The following is a 22,962-nucleotide window of genomic DNA, read 5'->3' as shown; positions in this document are numbered from 1 at the left end:
ATTAGCATAACGCCTATCTAAACCAAGATTTCGTCACCAAAACTTTTACCCACTGTATTAAAATAATATTTTGGGAATTTTAAAGATTTTTAATAATTTTTACCTTGCTCATAACCTGCGGTTATGGCTACGGTTCGGTAATTACCGAATATGCCCTTTTCGGCCAAAACGGGAGTTCTACAAGGTCTCTTGACCCGATTCCAGTTGCTACTGATTTTAAATGATAAATAAAGTATTTTAGACTTTATAAACTGTTCGGGAAACTCAGATTTCCTGTAGAACTCGAAAACCCCTTTAAAAGCCTTTAAAATGACCGAAAAACCCCTACGGGGCATAATAATAACTTAAACTCGTTACGGGCATTACGGAAGGTATCCTACTGATACCAAATTACTTTTAAGGCATATTGACTTAGGAAATAAGCGTAGGACTCTTATGGCTAACCGTTTCGCCTATTGCGCGCACGGTTCGGCTCATGAAACTAGTTTTCATGCAATTAGCCGATACGGGTCAAATTATATTATTTGAACCCCAAAATTCAGAGTGTGAACCTTAAACCCATATAAAACAAGTCTCTGAACTTGTCGGGTCAGAATCACACTCCATTCTCAGTTTTCGCCTCTTCGCGCGATTAAACCATATCTATGTATCGGAATCAACCGGTCTAAGCTACGGCTAATATAAGGGCCGTTAGGATTCTAAGAGGTTAATTAAAACCTTCGTTCCAGATTAGGAAGGCCCAGTAAAAGCTATCGGTGACTTAATCTATAAAAAGGACCATACTTGCAAAGGTAAATACTTTTGACTTATTTCCCCTATACGGGCTTGGGTTACGGTATATTAATACCGCTTGATTGAGCATTATATAATTCCATCGCTTAGGTGGTTAATTGAGTAAATATGATCGGCTCATTTAAACAGTTTTGTTTCTTACAAGCCTTTGGGGGGTTATTGACCGTTGTCCCGGATATCCTTGGCATCATTTTACGAAATGGCCACGACCAGCGACATCCCGGTGTAGGCGTACACCCGGTATATATTGTCGACATATAATTTTTAAAAGACGTAGCCGTTGGTTTTTATACTATGGTTTTACGCAAATGTGGTGTGTCAATAAATCTTTAACCCGGCACGACCCGGGCTACTGAACGCATAAAAGAACATGTAAAACGTTCACAAGATCATTATGAATTTTCCCAAGTTATAAAAGAGTTTGTGCCTTGTGCATTCAAATCAATTTTAATAAACATTTTAAAATGAGTCAGTTGAACGTATTTACCAGTGTAAACTGACGTATTTTCCCCAAAAAGATTAAGTGCAGGTGCTAAACGTAAATTGGCTGGTATTAGCTTCCAAGCGTCATGATAAGTCTCGCAAGCTTGACGCCGTATCTGAATGGACATTATTTTATTATTTTGATCCAACTGTGGATACTTTCGACTTCTGTAATACATTTGATATTACCATCAGAGGTTGAAGTATATATTAAACTTTAAGCTTCCGCTGTGCATTATATAATTGTGTGGTTTGACTCTATTGTTGCCAACATCGTCACGGTAATCCCCCACCGGGCCCACCGGTGATATATGTGAAAATCGGGGTGTGACAGGTTGGTATCAGAGCCAACGTTGAGTGAATTAAACACTACCCTAATGTGTTTAATCTCAATGACACAATTGCACATACTTGAGTCTAGACAATAACTTAGGACAAATTCGGGTTTACACTCCTTTTTGTCTTTAAATTTTTATTTTTATTATGATTTTTAATAAGTTTTGAAGCAGGAAAATGCCACCTGTTATCACTACAAGAAAAATGGGCTTTTAGTACGTGCAAAAGCGTCCTAAAATGCTATTTTATAGGACCTTTCATTTAATAGGACCAACGGTAAAAGCGTTTCATGTAAAGGGGTCGTAATAAGTCTCGGAACTAAAAAAGCGTCCTAACATCTCAAATAAGATTATGAAACCAATTTTATGGTCGCATAATATGTCTTTGAACAACCAAAATAGTGTCTTAATAAAAACATATTAGGACACTTTTACGATGTTCTAACATGGGCTTACATTCTTTTAATCTTTTGATACACTTACAAGCGTCCTTAGAAATTAATTGATAGGACCCTTATGATGTAACATTATAGCTAATTTAGTACCAAGAAAAGGGTCCTAATATACCAAATAAGATTATGAAACCAATTTTATGGTCGCATAATATGTCTATAGACAACTTAAATAGCGTCCTAAAAAAAACAATTTAGGACACTTTTACAATGTTCTAATATGTGATTACCTACTTTTAATCTTTTAATACACATACAAGCGTCCTTAAAAATTAATTTATATGACCATTATGATGCAACTTTATAACTACTTTAATATCAAGAAAATGGTCCTAATATCCCAAATAAGATTATAAAACCAATTTTATAAATTGACCATCAACATATAACATCCTAATAGTTATTGTATAACATCAACTAATGAAAGAAATAAAACTTCATTATATTTAACATTATCTAACATAAAGTCTTAACACTTAACAAAGAAATTAAAAGTAATTAAAGAAACAAGAAAGCATAAAATTTTGTGTCATCATGCGTCCTCAATCCTCATGGACTACCTACAAATAAACCATCCATGAATAAGCATTAAGTTCGTGATATTAACATTATTTGTATCAGAAGTTTAACAAATACATACCGAGATGAATGGATAGGGCTATGCGATGGATGCACCAATGCATTCTAAATCAATTCTATTCAGAAATTCAGATTGTTGATTAAGTATAATGAAATACTAACATAAAAGATTAATTGCTTGATATCAGCATCATGTTAAATAATGTGTGCAGATTGAGAACATGATACAAACCAACTTTTACCTGCAAATATATGAGTTAATAATGATTTATGAAGATGCAAGAACCACACTGAGAACTTTATAAGAAAAAATTTGGCAAATTGGGTAATCAATTGAAGACAAGAATATTTTATTTTCTGGGAGTTTAATTGAAGATAAGAATTATTAAATAAAGTCTCCAATGGTAATTTGTAACTTAGTACTATTACTATCCCGACTCAACTCACTCCATTTCTGATTCTTTATTGTTATTTTATCAGCCTATGAAAAAATAAGCTCCTCAAGTAAAAGTGGAATCAACCATTAACTGAACTAATAACACATGATTGTATTTGGCATCTTTAAGCTAAAATCACACTTTCTAGCAAACATGATTATTATGTAGGCTTTTGTATCTGCCAGAGTCTTAAATGTTAGAAACCATTCCTCATAAACCATGGTTGTAAAAACACATAGATTAATTAACGTATTATTTACCTTCAAAGTGACGACGTCGTCTCCACTACTATTGATAAAGGCCTTGTATACTTGTGCAAACCCACCCTTTGATCTCATACTTTTTTCCCCTGTGATATACTATGTTAGTAAAATGTCATAACAGAGATTAGAGTCGATAGATAAATTGGGATTGAATGATAAAATGAAACTTATGCTGACCTTAATATTGACTTGGAGATTCCAAGAATTTCTGATTTTATCGGGTTGTTTTTTCATTCACCTGAAATGTTGGGAAAATTCTTCATATATGAGGAAAATATATATTTTGACACACTCACCAACAAAAATAATAGAGTTAAAAGTTCTTGCTTTAACACTATAGACTTTTGTTCTAAATTTATTCAGTAGAACACAATGTATATGGATCAACCGTATATATACAGATACATATATTAATTTTATAACTTTTGAAAGAGTAAAAAGAACTTTTAGAAGAAAAACATTTATGGTTACCAGGAGTAACAAGCATAAATACGCTGAGCCAGTGAAATCTGCACTTTTGGAGATACAAACAAGATCAGCAGTACATAAAAACTACAAGTTCAAAAACAAACCCATCAAATTAAACCAGCAATCTTCCAGTTTTGAATCACAAACTTTGGGCTTTCGGTTCATTCATAAATAATTTGAGAAAAACAAGCAAATGTAAATAAAACTTTAAATTAAAACACAAATTAGGGCTCAGAAATCACAGTAATTGGTGCAAGATTAGAGATCTATACCTTTAGAAATAGAACCCGCTTGAAACTTAGGTAGGAAACTACACCAAGTTTGATTGATTGTAACAAATCAGATCTAATTTTCACTGAGGACTTTCGTCTTGACGCTTCATGTTCTAATTGTAAAAATCCCATAGCGTTTTTTGAGATAGCAGAAGATTAGCTATAAAAGATAAAAAAAAAAAAAAAAAAAAAAAAAAAAAAAAAAACGAATCAAACACCATTAGGTTTAGATTTTCTTACAAGGTTGTGAAGTAGAACAGAGGACGAATAAACCATGAAGAAGTAAACACAAACGACCGTTCAAAAGATTGATCAGGGTGATTAATGATTTTTACCAGGTTTTGAACCCTAAGAATGATTCTTAGACTGAATTTCTTCACACATAAGCCATGAGCTTCAAGTTATGGGAGAAAGAGAAAGTGAAACACAATCAATCTTGCGATAAGAAAGATTCTTCATTTTTCATTTTGATTTCTGTTGGAGTTGACCGCCCATTGAAATTTTTAATTTTGAATTCGACCGCCATCTTTTAAGCTCGTAGCTTTAGAGTCTATGGGGTATGGGGCAGGGGTTGGGGTGTGGGTTGGGTGAAAATCCCTAAGTCATCACTCTGGGTGGGTTTGAGTTTCGGCGTGGCCCCTTGGGCAGAGATTTAGCCCGGGCATTGGGCATGCCTAGCGGTCCTATGTGGCCGGCTCTTATTGGCTTGTTGGCTAGGGCATAGCAAGCCATATTTAAATTTTAAAATATAACCGTTTGGCCAAGCCAAACGGTTCACCCACCCACCTGTCCACATCGCTATATAACCCCCAACCCCACCGGTCGTCCACATCGCTACCCCAACCCAAGTCACCTACCCGAACCGCTACCCATAAACACTTGATCGATGGCCTCTTGGACGCACGAGGAAGAGCTAGCCCTTGTCACGAGCGTCGTGGACGCGATGAAGGACCGCCAACCCGGTGAAACCCGTTACTGGCCGGAAGTTTTCGCTAGCTATCGGCACAACGTGGTAAATGACCGGCACAATTTAAACGTGTGCCAACACAAGTGGCGCGAGCTACGACTGAAGCTCGATCGTTTTAAAGCCTACTATGACAACATCCCGGGCGGTGAGATAAGTCACGAAGACCGGATGGCGGTGGCCAACATCGAGTTCCAGGGCAAGGAGCGGAAGCTGTTTGACAAGTTCGCCCTTTTCGAAATCTACCTAACGCTTTAGGTTTTTTTTGTAATCCTTTTTTTTGTAGAATTTTGTAACTTTTAGGAAATTTTAATAAAATTTTAGGCTTTTTTTTAAATCTTGTGTGTATTTTTTAATTTTAGGTTTTTTTTATTTTAATAAACCTGGCCAAGCCACGCGGGCTAGCCACGCCCCGCCATACTCCACGGATACGTCACTCACCAGCAGGGGGGGTTGAACTCCACATGTCAATCCATGCCCCAAACCCCCGTCCCACCATACCCCACGGACACGTCACTAAGGCCCAATATGGTCCATTAACACACATATATGACCCACTATTGACCATTGTGATCGATTAAGTCCCAATATGGTCTATTAATACATATATGATTATGGATGAGCTCAGTATCGATACGAAAATACCGCTACCGAAAATCGTCAACTATGGGTACAGGTACCGGTACTGAAAATGTTCGGTACGATACTCTACGTTACCGGTATTTGAAAATTAAACTCGGTATAATATTGGTAGCGTACCGAAAACGCCAAAAAGTGGGTACCGAAAATAATTCGGTACGAGAAATTTGGCACTAGTACTAATTTTGCATACATTAAAAACGTATATAAACGTAACTAATATACATACTCTTACATATTATTAAGAAGAAAACACATATGGTTAGAATATATAACATTAATAATAGCATAAAATTTTAAATATGTAGTAATATTTTTTTTTGTTTTATAATATTAACTAATATAAATTTTTCAAATGAGAATATTAATTGAGAGGGGAGTTTTGAATGAATACTTGGTGGGAAGTTTTAGAATGAAATATTTCTGGGGGAAGTTATTTTGGGGTAAGGTTAACTTTTAGAATGAATATTTTGGTGGGAAGTTTTAGGATGAAATATATTGGTGGGAAGTTTTAGGACTAAATATTTTGAGGGAAATTTAAATTTTAGGATAAATATTTTGGTGGGAAGTTTTAGAATGAAATAATTTTGGGAAATTTTTTAATATGTTGTAAGTTTAACATTTAATCTCATATGTTTTCATAACATTTGATAATATTTCATCACACGAAAATAAACAAAGTGACAATGATGTGATGAATGTTATGTAAAGGCCCATGATTTTTTTTAAATTTTAAGTGTAGATATTGTATAACCTTTGGTCACATAAAATAATATACATAACCATATGTATAAAATTTTAGCCACATTAGTAAATATCAAGTGTCCTAATACGGTGTATTATAATAACACCATAATGATTAAGCGTCCTATAAAGGTTAAAGTTATAAGATCCTAGTGTCAAGTGTCCTATTAAGTTATGTTATAATATAACTCTAGCGAATAAGCGTCATATAAAACTGATGTTTTATGACTCAAATATCAAGTGTCCTATTACAGTGTGTTATAATAAGTTAATAACACCACAATGATTAAGCGTCCTATAAAGGTTAAATTTATAAGACCCAAGTGTCATGTGTCTTTTTAAGTTATATTATAATAAAACTCTAGCGAATAAGCTTCCTATAAAACTAATGTTTTATGACTCAAATATCAAGTGTCCTATTACGGTGTATTATAATAACACCACAATGATTAAGCGTCATATAAAGTTTAAAGTTATAAGACCCAAGTGTCAAGTGTCCTATAACACTGAACATTTATGACTTAACTACAACGTGTCCTATTAGGTTATGTTATAATAGGACCCCAGATGATCAAGTGTCCTAATACAATACCACATAATGGGACGCTAACAACTAAATGTCTTATATAGTACTTTATTAGGATCTACGTTTTAAGTGTCCTATTAAATTATATGATAATAGGACCCAAAAAAATCATCCATCCTATTAAATAGTTTTTTAGGACACCGGTTTAGTAGAGTATATTATAAAAGGACCTCAAAAGTTCAGTAGTCCTATTAAATAGTTTTTTAGGACCCTCTTTAACAAGCGTTCCACAGAAAAGGTCCTAAAAAGCCATTTTTGTTGTAGTGTATCTTTCGCGGACGTGGAAGGGGAAGACGAGGCCGAGGAGAGATCGTTACCCATAACGATCACGAAGCAGGACCGTCAGGTACAAGACCTCCTTCAATGACAAGGAGCGAAGAACCCCAACGACGAAGAGACCTGTACGAGCCAGCAAGGCACTCAACTTCGCACAGTTCAACACCATCCTATCGGCACTCATTCGGACCGGACTCCGAGAACGATCCGAACAACCCCCAGCCATCTTACATACCTCTACAGCGCTCGGTGTCTCACCGTGCCTTTGGTGATCCAACCCCATACTTTCGAGGTCAGTTCAACCCGGCTGACTACATACAAGAACCTTGTGGATTTGTTCCGCTTGGTCCTCAAGACCATTTTTCTGAAGATCCCATGGAAGAAGACGAGGATCCTACTGAACCAGCGCGTGGTACGCCCACGCATCCGATTGAAATCTCCGATGGATCTTCATACCATGGTCCACAATACCAAGGCCCAGACAGCTTTATGGCCTTGTTTGACCAGCATGAGTGGTATTACACACCATCTCATCAAACATCGGAGCAGCAGCATCCACGAGATCCTTCTGAGGATCCGCACTTCGAGGCAGTGACGCCACCGCCTCCCCCAACTACTCAACCAGTAATGCCCGATCCGCCAAGGCGAAGAAGATCAGGCGCAAGAATGTCTACCCGTGGAGGGGAATTCCATTTCAGTACCCCTCGACACTCTAGTGGTAGCCACTATCCATCTGTACCGGAGGAAGGGCCTTCAAGCCCAGCTCAAGAGGCGAACTCAGCACCAGTGGCACATAATTCGCCACCATTTGGGAATGACCGCCCATTACCTCCATACGCAACGGCTTACAACCCGTTTGAGCCAACGTCGCAAGCTCACTACAACTACAATTACGAACGCAACCCATATACGGTAGCGTCAAGGTATAACGCACGCTACCCAGACGGGAATAGAGGCATACCGGATTACTCAGCTCATGGGTATCCAGCACCTCCAAGACCTCCAGTTCCTCAACCACAACCACGTTTCTCTCCTCCTGAGCAGGAAGAGATACTCCAACGACTAGATCGTGTGGAGAGAGAGTTTGAGGAAGAGAAAAAGAGCCACCGAGGATTTCTCAAGGGCTTGGCTAACCTACTAAAGGGCAAGAAAAAGAAGCGTGACCATTAGCCCTTACGGTTATAATAATGTAATTTCTACTTTTGAAATAAGTCCCTGCGTGGACACTTATCATATTTTAGTCCTTACTTGAACTTATCATATTTTAAATCCTACAAAGACACATGTCATGTACTAGTCCTTGTATGGACCTATCTTTCATTAACCCTTATAAGGGTATGTATTGTTTTAAAGACCCGTTTAGGGCAATGTGTGATTGTATTTTAAATCTATGGAATGTATGTTAAGAGTTTGTTTTAATAAATACAAAATATCAAAACCATTCCTTTTAATTGATCTGCCTAAATAAAGAATCTTAAAAGTGAAACCTAGCCTGGTGTCTTTTAAGATCCGGCCAAGACGGTATGACTTAATTAAAAGATTCAGACTCCCTGTTAACCTCTGCAAGCAAGTTGACAATCATGGCAGATGTGATTCGTTAAAAATCACACACGTCATTCTTATACAATAATCCTTTTTAGGATTCTAAAAACCCAACTAAATGATTTATAAGTCATGGGTTAAGTCATCAATAAAGATGATTGTCTATAAACATCCATTAGTGATGTAATGCCTACGGGCCAATATTATTAAAACATCAATTAGTGATGTGGTACATCCATTTGAGGTGTAGTGCCTACGGGCCAATATTTTTGAAACATCCATTAGAGATGTAGTGCCTATGGGCCACAATAATCGTCTTACAAAAAGACAAAGGACAGTGGTGGTCTATGACTCCCTGCCAAAAAGAGGTAAATAACTACGGTTCAAACCTCCAAGTCTTTGATTCTCTGAAATCTCGGCTAATATTATAAAACATCCTCATGATTAGGCTTTATGCCGCCAATATTATTGTTATAGCTACAATAGGATATATTCAGATCCTAACATTAAATGTATGATAAGTTAACCAGATATGGTCTCTGTTACCATGGTTAACGAATTGTCATAAAAGACAATTCCATAATAATCTTCTAAATAAATTTTTGTTATCTTCTGTGACAAATTCCAGTCACAATGGCGGATCCTATAGGGGAAAGCAGCCACACAAATGAAGATAATTACGATGACGCGCAGATGCATCTGACCCGCGCACAATTAAAAGCTCTAATTGACGAAGCTGTTCAGGCAGCATTGGATCGTCAGTACACCGAGACCCACAGCAGGTCTGTGACAAAACCACCCTCAAAAGCCAAGTCACAACCCAAACCACCTTCCCAACCCAAGAAAGATGACGACAAACACTCGTCAGCTGGAAACAGTGTTCATCGCGAGCGCGAGTACACTGATGCATCTGGTGCAAAGGGTTGCACCTACAAATACTTTGTATCATGTAAGCCCCGGGAATTTACAGGGGAGAAAGGTGCTGTCGACTGTATCACTTGGCTGGACGAGATGGACACGATTGTGGACATCAGCGGGTGCGCTGAGAGGGACGTGGTGAAGTTTGTGTCCCAGTCTTTTAAGGGCGAGGCCCTTGCATGGTGGAGAGCTTTGGTGCAGGCTTCAGGTAAGTCTGCTCTATACAAAATGTCATGGGGGGAGTTTATTGCCCTCATAAAAGAAAACTATTGCCCTCAACATGAAGTTGAGAAGATAGAGGCTGACTTCGTCTCACTGGTGATGACGAACCTGGATTGTCAGGCATACCTAACAAGTTTCAATACAATGTCTCGCCTGGTGCCATATCTGGTGACACCAGAGCCTCGAAGGATTGCCCGATTCATTGGGGGTTTGGAGCCTGCGATCAAGGCCAGTGTGAAGGCCTCTAGGCCAACGACCTTCAGGTCGGTTACTGACCTCTCCTTGTCTCTAACATTAGATGTTGTCCGTCTGAGGGCACAAAGGAGCAAGGAGTCTGAGAAGCGGAAACGTGAGGATGATACCTCACGAAGGTCTGGGAAAAAGCACCGTGGAAACGGTGAAGGCAAGAAAGGGGCTGAGACGAAGAAAGAGGGGCAAGCTGGTGAAAGACCCCACTGCAAGATCTGCAAGAAACCCCACTCTGGGAAGTGCAGGTTTGCATCGAACTCCCAGTCACAATCAAAGACTCCTTCCTGTGGACTATGCAAGTTCAAGGATCATAAAACTGTGGAGTGCAAAAAGATAAAGGATGCAACCTGCTATGGTTGTAATGAGAAGGGGCACATCAAGAGTAACTGCCCTAAGTATGCCAGGAAGGCGGAAGAGACAAAGAAGTCGAATGCGAGAGTTTTTCGCATGGATGCAAAGGAAGCGGTCCAGGACGACAATGTGCTTACAGGTACTTTTCTCGTAAATAATATATTTGCAAGAGTACTATTCGATTCTGGCGCTGATAAATCCTTTGTAGACCATAAATTTTGCCAACTACTAAATATGCCTATCAAAACCCTTGATGTGAAATATGAAGTAGAGTTAGCAGACGGCACGATTGAGACCGTCTCTACTATTCTAGAAGGATGTGAAATGTCCATTAAGAACCATTCTTTTCCTCTCTCTCTACTTCCCTTCAAACTAGCAGGTTTTGACATTGTTCTGGGCATGGACTGGTTATCTCGTAACCAGGCCCAAATCATCTGCGGCAAAAGACAGATAGTTTTAACAACTCCGAGTGGTGAATCGCTTACCATTCGAGGAGATACGCAGTACGGATTGCCCGAGGACGTATCTATGCTAAAAGCTTCAAGGTGTTTGAACAGAGGCTGTGTAATTTACATGGCACAGGTATTAATTGAAGAACCTAAGCCGAAGATCGAGGATCTTCCTGTCATCGCTGAATATCCCGAGGTTTTTCCCGAAGAACTACCTGGTTTACCGCCAGATAGACAAGTGGAGTTCAGGATAGACATTATTCCTGGAACAGCTCCTATAGCAAGAGCACCTTACAGATTAGCTCCGACAGAAATGAAGGAACTAAGGACCCAGTTGGATGAACTACTGGCGAAAGGTTTTATCAGACCTAGTTCATCTCCCTGGGGAGCACCAGTCCTTTTTGTAAAGAAGAAGGATGGGTCGATGCGGTTATGTATCGATTATCGTGAGCTAAACAAAGTTACTATAAAGAATAGATATCCTTTACCAAGGATTGACGATCTATTCGACCAGCTGCAAGGAGCTAGCTACTTCTCGAAGATAGACTTGAGGTCAGGATATCATCAGCTAAAGGTCAGAGAAGAAGATGTACACAAGACAGCATTTAGGACTCGCTATGGTCACTACGAGTTCCTAGTGATGCCTTTTGGGCTCACAAATGCACCGGCTGCGTTCATGGACCTCATGAATCGCGTTTGCAAGCCATACTTGGATAAATTTGTCATCGTCTTCATCGATGATATCCTTATATATTCCAAAAGCCAAGCTGACCACGAGAAGCATCTTCGTTGCATTCTCGAATTACTACAACGTGAGAAACTCTACGCCAAGTTCTCGAAATGCGAATTTTGGCTAAGAGAGGTTCAGTTTTTAGGGCACGTTGTGAGTGAGCGTGGTATCCAAGTGGATCCCGCTAAGGTAGAGGCAGTCATGAACTGGCAAGAGCCAAAAACGCCTACCGAAATTCGTAGCTTCCTGGGATTGGCAGGATACTACAGGAGATTCATTGAGAATTTTTCGAGGATTGCTGCGCCCTTGACTTCCTTAACCAAGAAGAAAGAAAAGTTTATATGGGGCCCAAAGCAACAAGAGTCCTTCGAAGTCCTGAAGCAGAAGCTAAGCAACGCTCCTGTGTTGACATTACCAGAAGGTACTGATGAGTTCGTGGTTTACTGCGACGCGTCACACACAGGCATGGGGTGTGTGCTTATGCAGAAGGGCAAGGTGATTGCCTATGCTTCAAGGCAACTAAAGGTGCATGAAAAGAATTACACCACCCATGATTTGGAGTTGGGTGCCGTTGTATTTGCACTAAAATTATGGAGGCATTACCTCTATGGTATCAAGTTTGTGATCTTTTCAGATCACAAAAGCCTTCAACATCTGTTCAACCAGAAGGAATTGAACATGAGGCAACGTCGTTGGATGGAAACCCTGAATGATTATGACTGTGAGATCAGGTACCACCCCGGCAAGGCGAATGTAGTCGCCGATGCCTTGAGCAGAAAAGAAAGGGTAAAACCCATTCGAATCAATGCCAAGAGCATTGAGGTCAAAAACAATCTAATTGAAAGAATACTAGCTGCACAGCGAGAGGCTGTGTTGGAAGCTAATTATCCAAATGAAAAGTTAGGAGTAACTGAGGAGCAGTTGACTCTTAGCAAGGATGGAATCCTTAGACTGAATGGACGTATATGGGTTCCGATATATGGAGGATTACGAGATGTTGTTCTCCAGGAAGCCCATAGTTCCAAATACTCAGTCCATCCTGGTGCTGACAAAATGTATCAAGATTTAAAGGCAAATTATTGGTGGATAGGCTTGAAAAAGTCTGTAGCCACCCACGTAGCAAAGTGCTTAACTTGTGCTCAAGTCAAAGCCGAGCACCAAAAGCCATCTGGCTTGCTACAACAGCCTGAACTTCCCGAGTGGAAGTGGGAATGTGTAACTATGGATTTTATAACCAAGTTACCAAAAACCAGGAAAGGAAACGACACAATATGGGTCATAGTCGATAGGCTGACTAAATCATCACATTTCTTACCCATCAAGGAGACATATAGCTCCGATATGCTAGCCCAGCTCTATGTTGATAAGATTGTAGCCCTACACGGCATACCTGTGTCTATTATCTCAGACAGAGATACCAGGTACACATCTCATTTCTGGAAGAGTTTCCAGCAATCTTTGGGCACACGCTTAAACTTCAGTACGGCTTACCATCCACAGACGGACGGTCAAAGTGAGCGTACTATCCAGACACTAGAAGACATGCTTCGTGCATGTGCGATCGATCTAGGTGGTAACTGGGATAAGAACCTACCCCTGATCGAATTCTCCTACAATAATAGCTACCACACCAGCATAAAGGCTGCGCCTTTCGAGGCATTATACGGTAGGAAATGTAGATCGCCTGTTTGTTGGGCGGAGGTAGGAGAAGTCCAATTATCAGGACCAGAGATAGTTTTCCAGACGACGGACAAGATTGTCCAGATCCGGGAACGTCTCAAGGCTGCCCGTGATAGGCAGAAAAGCTACACCGATCCAAAACGAAAGGATCTTCACTTCGAAGTAGGTGAAAAGGTGTTGCTTAAGGTATCACCCTGGAAGGGGGTGATGCGTTTCGGCAAGAAGGGTAAACTGAGTCCGAGGTACATAGGACCTTTTGAGGTCATTGAACATGTCGGATCAGTTGCTTATAAACTGAACTTGCCTGAAGAGCTCAATGGAATTCACAACGTGTTCCACATCTGCAATCTCAAAAAGTGTTTCGCCGATGAATCATTGGTAATCCCACACACAGATGTGCATATAGATGAGAGCCTAAAATTTATAGAAAAACCTTTGTCGATTGAAGATCGACAGGTGAAGAAGCTTCGCAGAAAGCACGTACCGATCGTAAAAGTCAAATGGGATGCTCGTAGAGGTCCTGAATATACGTGGGAAGTCGAAGCAACAATGAAAGAAAAATACCCTTATTTATTTGAGTAAATCTCGGGTCGAGATTTATTTTAAGGGGTGAGGATGTAACACCTCGAAATTTTGTGTCCAATGATGTGTTAACACGTGTCATTTGATTACACGTGGCATCTATAATAAATAAAGGACTAATTTTGACAAACCTTGAAAGTATATAAATTCGAGGGTATAAATGTCAACAAGGGTAAATATACTGTATAGTAACCCTAAATAATGCTTGAACCTTCAAACGAATGTATCATGTATCGTACGGAAGCGAAACACAAAAGAAAGTGAGAGATTACAAGCTATCAGGGGTTAACTGTGTCAACATGTTTAATTATACCTCTGAGTGACCTTTTAACGTTCCCAAGGATGTGTAACAGTATTATACGCTCACTAGAATATAATATATAAATTTCACGAAGTTTCGTTATGAAACGAGAAAGTTACGATCGGATTCGTACAAGAAGGGTTGAAAGCGTCAGTAATGAAAGTCAAGGCTTTCTGAATAATTAATAAATAAACCGGGGACTTAATAATGCGGGTAAATAACACGAGGCCCCTATCGGTAAATAACCGAGGGCCAAACCGCAAAGTTACCCCTTTAAAACCTAAAGGTCAGGCGAATCATTACGAAAGATTTCGTTATTAATTGCAAGATTCTGGTAATCATTTCAAAAGATTTAAAATTTCAGGAAAATGAGCCTCTCGCGACCCGCGTTAAGTAACCGGTTAAGTGTAGGCGGGCCGCGAGCCTCCTGTAATTACGTTTCTGACATTTAGATTTAGGCGACCCGCGTTAAAGGGAGCCTGAATCTCCATGCGGGCCGCGTGGGACGCCCAGATGCAGAAACTTTGTAACTACATGCCTTTTGGAGCTTTTGAACGACCAAACATCAATCAATGAGGCATGGGTTCCCCCTACTCGACCCATACACCTTAGGGACACCTGCCCATGATCCATGATCAAATGTAGGCTGAGTTGTGATGATCTTGAGGTCCTTTGAGCACTATAAATAGCAATGTTGAGGTTACAACATTCACACAACTCAAACACTTCCATCTGATCATTCCAAGAGCTCCCTAGCATTCTCTTCTGTTCCATAATCAAGATACAACTTCTGTAAGTCGTTCATAACCATTTTGGTCATACATTTCCATAGTTTTAGCTTAGAAACTCAACCGTCGTAACTAACGGTTGTCATTACAATATCTTGCAAATGGTTCAGTCTTATGACGAATCAAAAGTGGTTATGAGTTGGTATTTATGTGGGTAATAAACCTCTAAAAGGGTTCCCCCTGATCACCACTCTAACTATGTCAAATATCGAGTCAAACGTGCGGTTAAAAAGTCAACAGAAAGCTATTTTAGCGATTTATGCATAATCTGTAATGTACATGTTATGGAACCTGTTTTGATAATCATAAAACATGATAATAAGTGTATAAACTTGTTTGAACTCGTTTGAATCGACCGTTTGCTATATTGACCCGGTTTGGAGCCGAATGTCGCAAAAGTTTGACTTTTGCTTTGACTTCAGTTCTGACCCGTTTTAGTGAGGTATAGATATGCCTTAGGACTCTCTTAGGACCAGGTCACATGTTGGTATAAACCTCTGTGATCGGTTCATAAGTTATCCGAGCCTTTTGCGCATTTCCGTCATTCGCCTAAAAGTTGACCGTAATGGCCTTTTAAAAATAAAACGAGTATTTCGGACACGTGAACGGACCAGAACCTTGCTTATTAATTTATAAGCATGTCCCTAAAGTTTCACGTCAATCCGAGGTCTAGAATGAGAGTTATGCTAAAAGGCGCACTTTTAAGAAACTTTTGTAATTAACGGCGCAATTAGCATAACGCCTATCTAAACCAAGATTTCGTCACCAAAACTTTTACCCACTGTATTAAAATAATATTTTGGGAATTTTAAAGATTTTTAATAATTTTTACCTTGCTCATAACCTGCGGTTATGGCTACGGTTCGGTAATTACCGAATATGCCCTTTTCGGCCAAAACGGGAGTTCTACAAGGTCTCTTGACCCGATTCCAGTTGCTACTGATTTTAAATGATAAATAAAGTATTTTAGACTTTATAAACTGTTCGGGAAACTCAGATTTCCTGTAGAACTCGAAAACCCCTTTAAAAGCCTTTAAAATGACCGAAAAACCCCTACGGGGCATAATAATAACTTAAACTCGTTACGGGCATTACGGAAGGTATCCTACTGATACCAAATTACTTTTAAGGCATATTGACTTAGGAAATAAGCGTAGGACTCTTATGGCTAACCGTTTCGCCTATTGCGCGCACGGTTCGGCTCATGAAACAAGTTTTCATGCAATTAGCCGATACGGGTCAAATTATATTATTTGAACCCCAAAATTCAGAGTGTGAACCTTAAACCCATATAAAACAAGTCTCTGAACTTGTCGGGTCAGAATCACATTCCATTCTCAGTTTTCGCCTCTTCGCGCGATTAAACCATATCTATGTATCGGAATCAACCGGTCTAAGCTACGGCTAATATAAGGGCCGTTAGGATTCTAAGAGGTTAATTAAAACCTTCGTTCCAGATTAGGAAGGCCCAGTAAAAGCTATCGGTGACTTAATCTATAAAAAGGACCATACTTGCAAAGGTAAATACTTTTGACTTATTTCCCCTATACGGTCTTGGGTTACGGTATATTAATACCGCTTGATTGAGCATTATATAATTCCATCGCTTAGGTGGTTAATTGAGTAAATATGATCGGCTCATTTAAACAGTTTTGTTTCTTACAAGCCTTTGGGGGGTTATTGACCGTTGTCCCGGATATCCTTGGCATCATTTTACGAAATGGCCACGACCAGCGACATCCCGGTGTAGGCGTACACCCGGTATATATTGTCGACATATAATTTTTAAAAGACGTAGCCGTTGGTTTTTATACTATGGTTTTACACAAATGTGGTGTGTCAATAAATCTTTAACCCGGCATGACCCGGGCTACTGAACGCATAAAAGAACATGTAAAACGTTCACAAGATCATTATGAATTTTCCCAAGTTATAAAAGAGATTGTGCCTTGTGCATTCAAATCAATTTTAATAAACATTTTAAAATGAGTCAGTTGAACGTATTTACCAGTGTAAACTGACGTATTTTCCCCAAAAAGATTAAGTGCAGGTGCTAAACGTAAAGTGGCTGGTATTAGCTTCCAAGCGTCATGATAAGTCTCGCAAGCTTGACGCCGTATCTGAATGGACATTATTTTATTATTTTGATCCAACTGTGGATACTTTCGACTTCTGTAATACATTTGATATTACCATCAGAGGTTGAAGTATATATTAAACTTTAAGCTTCCGCTGTGCATTATATAATTGTGTGGTTTGACTCTATTGTTGCCAACATCGTCACGGTAATCCCCCACCGGGCCCACCGGTGATATATGTGAAAATCGGGGTGTGACAGGTTGGTATCAGAGCCAACGTTGAGTGAATTAAACACTACCCTAATGTGTTTAATCTCAATGACACAATTGCACATACTTGAGTCTAGACAATAACTTAGGACAAATTCGGGTTTACACTCCTTTTTGTCTTTAAATTTTTATTTTTATTATGATTTTAATAAGTTTTGAAGCAGGAAAATGCCACCTGTTATCTTTCGCGGACGTGGAAGGGGAAGACGAGGCCGAGGAGAGATCGTTACCCATAACGATCACGAAGCAGGACCGTCAGGTACAAGACCTCCTTCAATGACAAGGAGCGAAGAACCCCAACGACGAAGAGACCTGTACGAGCCAGCAAGGCACTCAACTTCGCACAGTTCAACACCATCCTATCGGCACTCATTCGGACCGGACTCCGAGAACGATCCGAACAACCCCCAGCCATCTTACATACCTCTACAGCGCTCGGTGTCTCACCGTGCCTTTGGTGATCCAACCCCATACTTTCGAGGTCAGTTCAACCCGGCTGACTACATACAAGAACCTTGTGGATTTGTTCCGCTTGGTCCTCAAGACCATTTTTCTGAAGATCCCATGGAAGAAGACGAGGATCCTACTGAACCAGCGCGTGGTACGCCCACGCATCCGATTGAAATCTCCGATGGATCTTCATACCATGGTCCACAATACCAAGGCCCAGACAGCTTTATGGCCTTGTTTGACCAGCATGAGTGGTATTACACACCATCTCATCAAACATCGGAGCAGCAGCATCCACGAGATCCTTCTGAGGATCCGCACTTCGAGGCAGTGACGCCACCGCCTCCCCCAGCTACTCAACCAGTAATGCCCGATCCGCCAAGGCGAAGAAGATCAGGCGCAAGAATGTCTACCCGTGGAGGGGAATTCCATTTCAGTACCCCTCGACACTCTAGTGGTAGCCACTATCCATCTGTACCGGAGGAAGGGCCTTCAAGCCCAGCTCAAGAGGCGAACTCAGCACCAGTGGCACATAATTCGCCACCATTTGGGAATGACCGCCCATTACCTCCATACGCAACGGCTTACAACCCGTTTGAGCCAACGTCGCAAGCTCACTACAACTACAATTACGAACGCGACCCATATACGGTAGCGTCAAGGTATAACGCACGCAACCCAGACGGGAATAGAGGCATACCGGATTACTCAGCTCATGGGTATCCAGCACCTCCAAGACCTCCAGTTCCTCAACCACAACCACGTTTCTCTCCTCCTGAGTAGGAAGAGATACTCCAACGACTAGATCGTGTGGAGAGAGAGTTTGAGGAAGAGAAAAAGAGCCACCGAGGATTTCTCAAGGGCTTGGCTAACCTACTAAAGGGCAAGAAAAAGAAGCGTGACCATTAGCCCTTACGGTTATAATAATGTAATTTCTACTTTTGAAATAAGTCCCTGCGTGGACACTTATCATATTTTAGTCCTTACTTGAACTTATCATATTTTAAATCCTACAAAGACACATGTCATGTACTAGTCCTTGTATGGACCTATCTTTCATTAACCCTTATAAGGGTATGTATTGTTTTAAAGACCCGTTTAGGGCAATGTGTGATTGTATTTTAAATCTATGGAATGTATGTTAAGAGTTTGTTTTAATAAATACAAAATATCAAAACCATTCCTTTTAATTGATCTGCCTAAATAAAGAATCTTAAAAGTGAAACCTAGCCTGGTGTCTTTTAAGATCCGGCCAAGACGGTATGACTTAATTAAAAGATTCAGACTCCCTGTTAACCTCTGCAAGCAAGTTGACAATCATGGCAGATGTGATTCGTTAAAAATCACACACGTCATTCTTATACAATAATCCTTTTTAGGATTCTAAAAACCCAACTAAATGATTTATAAATCATGGGTTAAGTCATCAATAAAGATGATTGTCTATAAACATCCATTAGTGATGTAATGCCTACGGGCCAATATTATTAAAACATCAATTAGTGATGTGGTACATCCATTTGAGGTGTAGTGCCTACGGGCCAATATTTTTGAAACATCCATTAGAGATGTAGTGCCTATGGGCCACAATAATCGTCTTACAAAAAGACAAAGGACAGTGGTGGTCTATGACTCCCTGCCAGAAAGAGGTAAATAACTACGGTTCAAACCTCCAAGTCTTTGATTCTCTGAAATCTCGGCTAATATTATAAAATATCCTCATGATTAGGCTTTATGCCGCCAATATTATTGTTATAGCTACAATAGGATATATTCAGATCCTAACATTAAATGTATGATAAGTTAACCAGATATGGTCTCTGTTACCATGGTTAACGAATTGTCATAAAAGACAATTCCATAATAATCTTCTAAATAAATTTTTGTTATCTTCTGTGACAAATTCCAGTCACAATGGCGGATCCTATAGGGGAAAGCAGCCACACAAATGAAGATAATTACGATGACGCGCAGATGCATCTGACCCGCGCACAATTAAAAGCTCTAATTGACGAAGCTGTTCAGGCAGCATTGGATCGTCAGTACACCGAGACCCACAGCAGGTCTGTGACAAAACCACCCTCAAAAGCCAAGTCACAACCCAAACCACCTTCCCAACCCAAGAAAGATGACGACAAACACTCGTCAGCTGGAAACAGTGTTCATCGTGAGCGCGAGTACACTGATGCATCTGGTGCAAAGGGTTGCACCTACAAATACTTTGTATCATGTAAGCCCCGGGAATTTACAGGGGAGAAAGGTGTTGTCGACTGTATCACTTGGCTGGACGAGATGGACACGATTGTGGACATCAGCGGGTGCGCTGAGAGGGACGTGGTGAAGTTTGTGTCCCAGTCTTTTAAGGGCGAGGCCCTTGCATGGTGGAGAGCTTTGGTGCAGGCTTCAGGTAAGTCTGCTCTATACAAAATGTCATGGGGGGAGTTTATTGCCCTCATAAAAGAAAACTACTGCCCTCAACATGAAGTTGAGAAGATAGAGGCTGACTTCGTCTCACTGGTGATGACGAACCTGGATTGTCAGGCATACCTAACAAGTTTCAATACAATGTCTCGCCTGGTGCCATATCTGGTGACACCAGAGCCTCGAAGGATTGCCCGATTCATTGGGGGTTTGGAGCCTGCGATCAAGGCCAGTGTGAAGGCCTCTAGGCCAACGACCTTCAGGTCGGTTACTGACCTCTCCTTGTCTCTAACATTAGATGCTGTCCGTCTGAGGGCACAAAGGAGCAAGGAGGCTGAGAAGCGGAAACGTGAGGATGATACCTCACGAAGGTCTGGGAAAAAGCACCGTGGAAACGGTAAAGGCAAGAAAGGGGCTGAGACGAAGAAAGAGGGGCAAGCTGGTGAAAGACCCCACTGCAAGATCTGCAAGAAACCCCACTCTGGGAAGTGCAGGTTTGCATCGAACTCCCAGTCACAATCAAAGACTCCTTCCTGTGGACTATGCAAGTTCAAGGATCATAAAACTGTGGAGTGCAAAAAGATAAAGGATGCAACCTGCTATGGTTGTAATGAGAAGGGGCACATCAAGAGTAACTGCCCTAAGTATGCCAGGAAGGCGGAAGAGACAAAGAAGTCGAATGCGAGAGTTTTTCGCATGGATGCAAAGGAAGCGGTCCAGGACGACAATGTGCTTACAGGTACTTTTCTCGTAAATAATATATTTGCAAGAGTACTATTCGATTCTGGCGCTGATAAATCCTTTGTAGACCATAAATTTTGCCAACTACTAAATATGCCTATCAAAACCCTTGATGTGAAATATGAAGTAGAGTTAGCAGACGGCACGATTGAGACCGTCTCTACTATTCTAGAAGGATGTGAAATGTCCATTAAGAACCATTCTTTTCCTCTCTCTCTACTTCCCTTCAAACTAGCAGGTTTTGACATTGTTCTGGGCATGGACTGGTTATCTCGTAACCAGGCCCAAATCATCTGCGGCAAAAGACAGATAGTTTTAACAACTCCGAGTGGTGAATCGCTTACCATTCGAGGAGATACGCAGTACGGATTGCCCGAGGACGTATCTATGCTAAAAGCTTCAAGGTGTTTGAACAGAGGCTGTGTAATTTACATGGCACAGGTATTAATTGAAGAACCTAAGCCGAAGATCGAGGATCTTCCTGTCATCGCTGAATATCCCGAGGTTTTTCCCGAAGAACTACCTGGTTTACCGCCAGATAGACAAGTGGAGTTCAGGATAGACATTATTCCTGGAGCAGCTCCTATAGCAAGAGCACCTTACAGATTAGCTCCGACAGAAATGAAGGAACTAAGGACCCAGTTGGATGAACTACTGGCGAAAGGTTTTATCAGACCTAGTTCATCTCCCTGGGGAGCACCAGTCCTTTTTGTAAAGAAGAAGGATGGGTCGATGCGGTTATGTATCGATTATCGTGAGCTAAACAAAGTTACTATAAAGAATAGATATCCTTTACCAAGGATTGACGATCTATTCGACCAGCTGCAAGGAGCTAGCTACTTCTCGAAGATAGACTTGAGGTCAGGATATCATCAGCTAAAGGTCAGAGATGAAGATGTACACAAGACAGCATTTAGGACTCGCTATGGTCACTACGAGTTCCTAGTGATGCCTTTTGGGCTCACAAATGCACCGGCTGCGTTCATGGACCTCATGAATCGCGTTTGCAAGCCATACTTGGATAAATTTGTCATCGTCTTCATCGATGATATCCTTATATATTCCAAAAGCCAAGCTGACCACGAGAAGCATCTTCGTTGCATTCTCGAATTACTACAACGTGAGAAACTCTACGCCAAGTTCTCGAAATGCGAATTTTGGCTAAGAGAGGTTCAGTTTTTAGGGCACGTTGTGAGTGAGCGTGGTATCCAAGTGGATCCCGCTAAGGTAGAGGCAGTCATGAACTGGCAAGAGCTAAAAACGCCTACCGAAATTCGTAGCTTCCTGGGATTGGCAGGATACTACAGGAGATTCATTGAGAATTTTTCGAGGATTGCTGCGCCCTTGACTTCTGATGCGTGTCAGTGTGTATATGTTTTTAATATATAATTTAAGCCCTTTTTACACTTTTAGCCAAGTTTTAAATTTATAAAACACGATATTCACTAACACTAAACACACATATGGGCAAGTGCACCCATCGTGGACGTAGTATAGTGTTGGTAAGATACCGAGGTCGTCCAAGGACACAAGAGCTTTTAATACCGGTTTATCCTCAACGTCTAACCAAATCAAAAAGTTAGAAGAATGTTTTAAGCTAAGAGAAATAAAAACTAACTAAATGCTGAAAATTAAAATAAAAAAAACAGATAGACAAGATGAATCACTTGGATCCGACACGTGTATTAGTATAACCTTTGATTATTTTCGCACTTTTGCACTTGTTTAAGAGATTATCTTAGTTATTGTAGTAGGCCCCTCTTTTGAAGGCGACGTTACCCTCAACCCAGTAGTTTGAGTCAGCAAGGATACAATCCTAAAGGGTCGGATTATTGAAAGATAATGAATTAAGTTATTAATGCAAATTATGGTAGGCCCCGCTTTTGGCGGTGACGTTACC

At 40.4% G+C, this 22,962-nt stretch overlaps 1 long non-coding RNA gene across 2 annotated transcripts; it reads right to left on the bottom strand.

Moving 5' to 3' along the window:
* Positions 1-2,509: 2,509 nt before the first annotated feature.
* On the bottom strand, positions 2,510-4,442 carry LOC110870965. Of its 2 annotated transcripts, none has more exons than XR_004864864.1 (4): positions 4,322-4,442; positions 4,082-4,194; positions 3,519-3,579; positions 2,510-3,427 (listed from the first exon to the last, which is right to left on the bottom strand). It is a non-coding gene; the product is annotated as an uncharacterized LOC110870965 (long non-coding RNA). The 2 variants fall into 2 exon arrangements; XR_004864865.1 differs by having other exon boundaries at positions 4,082-4,241; positions 4,417-4,441.
* Positions 4,443-22,962: the final 18,520 nt, after the last annotated feature.

The sequence above is a fragment of the Helianthus annuus genome, chromosome 8 (assembly GCF_002127325.2).
Source record: "Helianthus annuus cultivar XRQ/B chromosome 8, HanXRQr2.0-SUNRISE, whole genome shotgun sequence".
Classification (NCBI taxonomy): domain Eukaryota; kingdom Viridiplantae; phylum Streptophyta; class Magnoliopsida; order Asterales; family Asteraceae; genus Helianthus; species Helianthus annuus.
The sequence above is the reverse complement of the archived record's forward strand: the minus strand, read 5'-3'. Positions and strand labels throughout refer to the sequence as shown.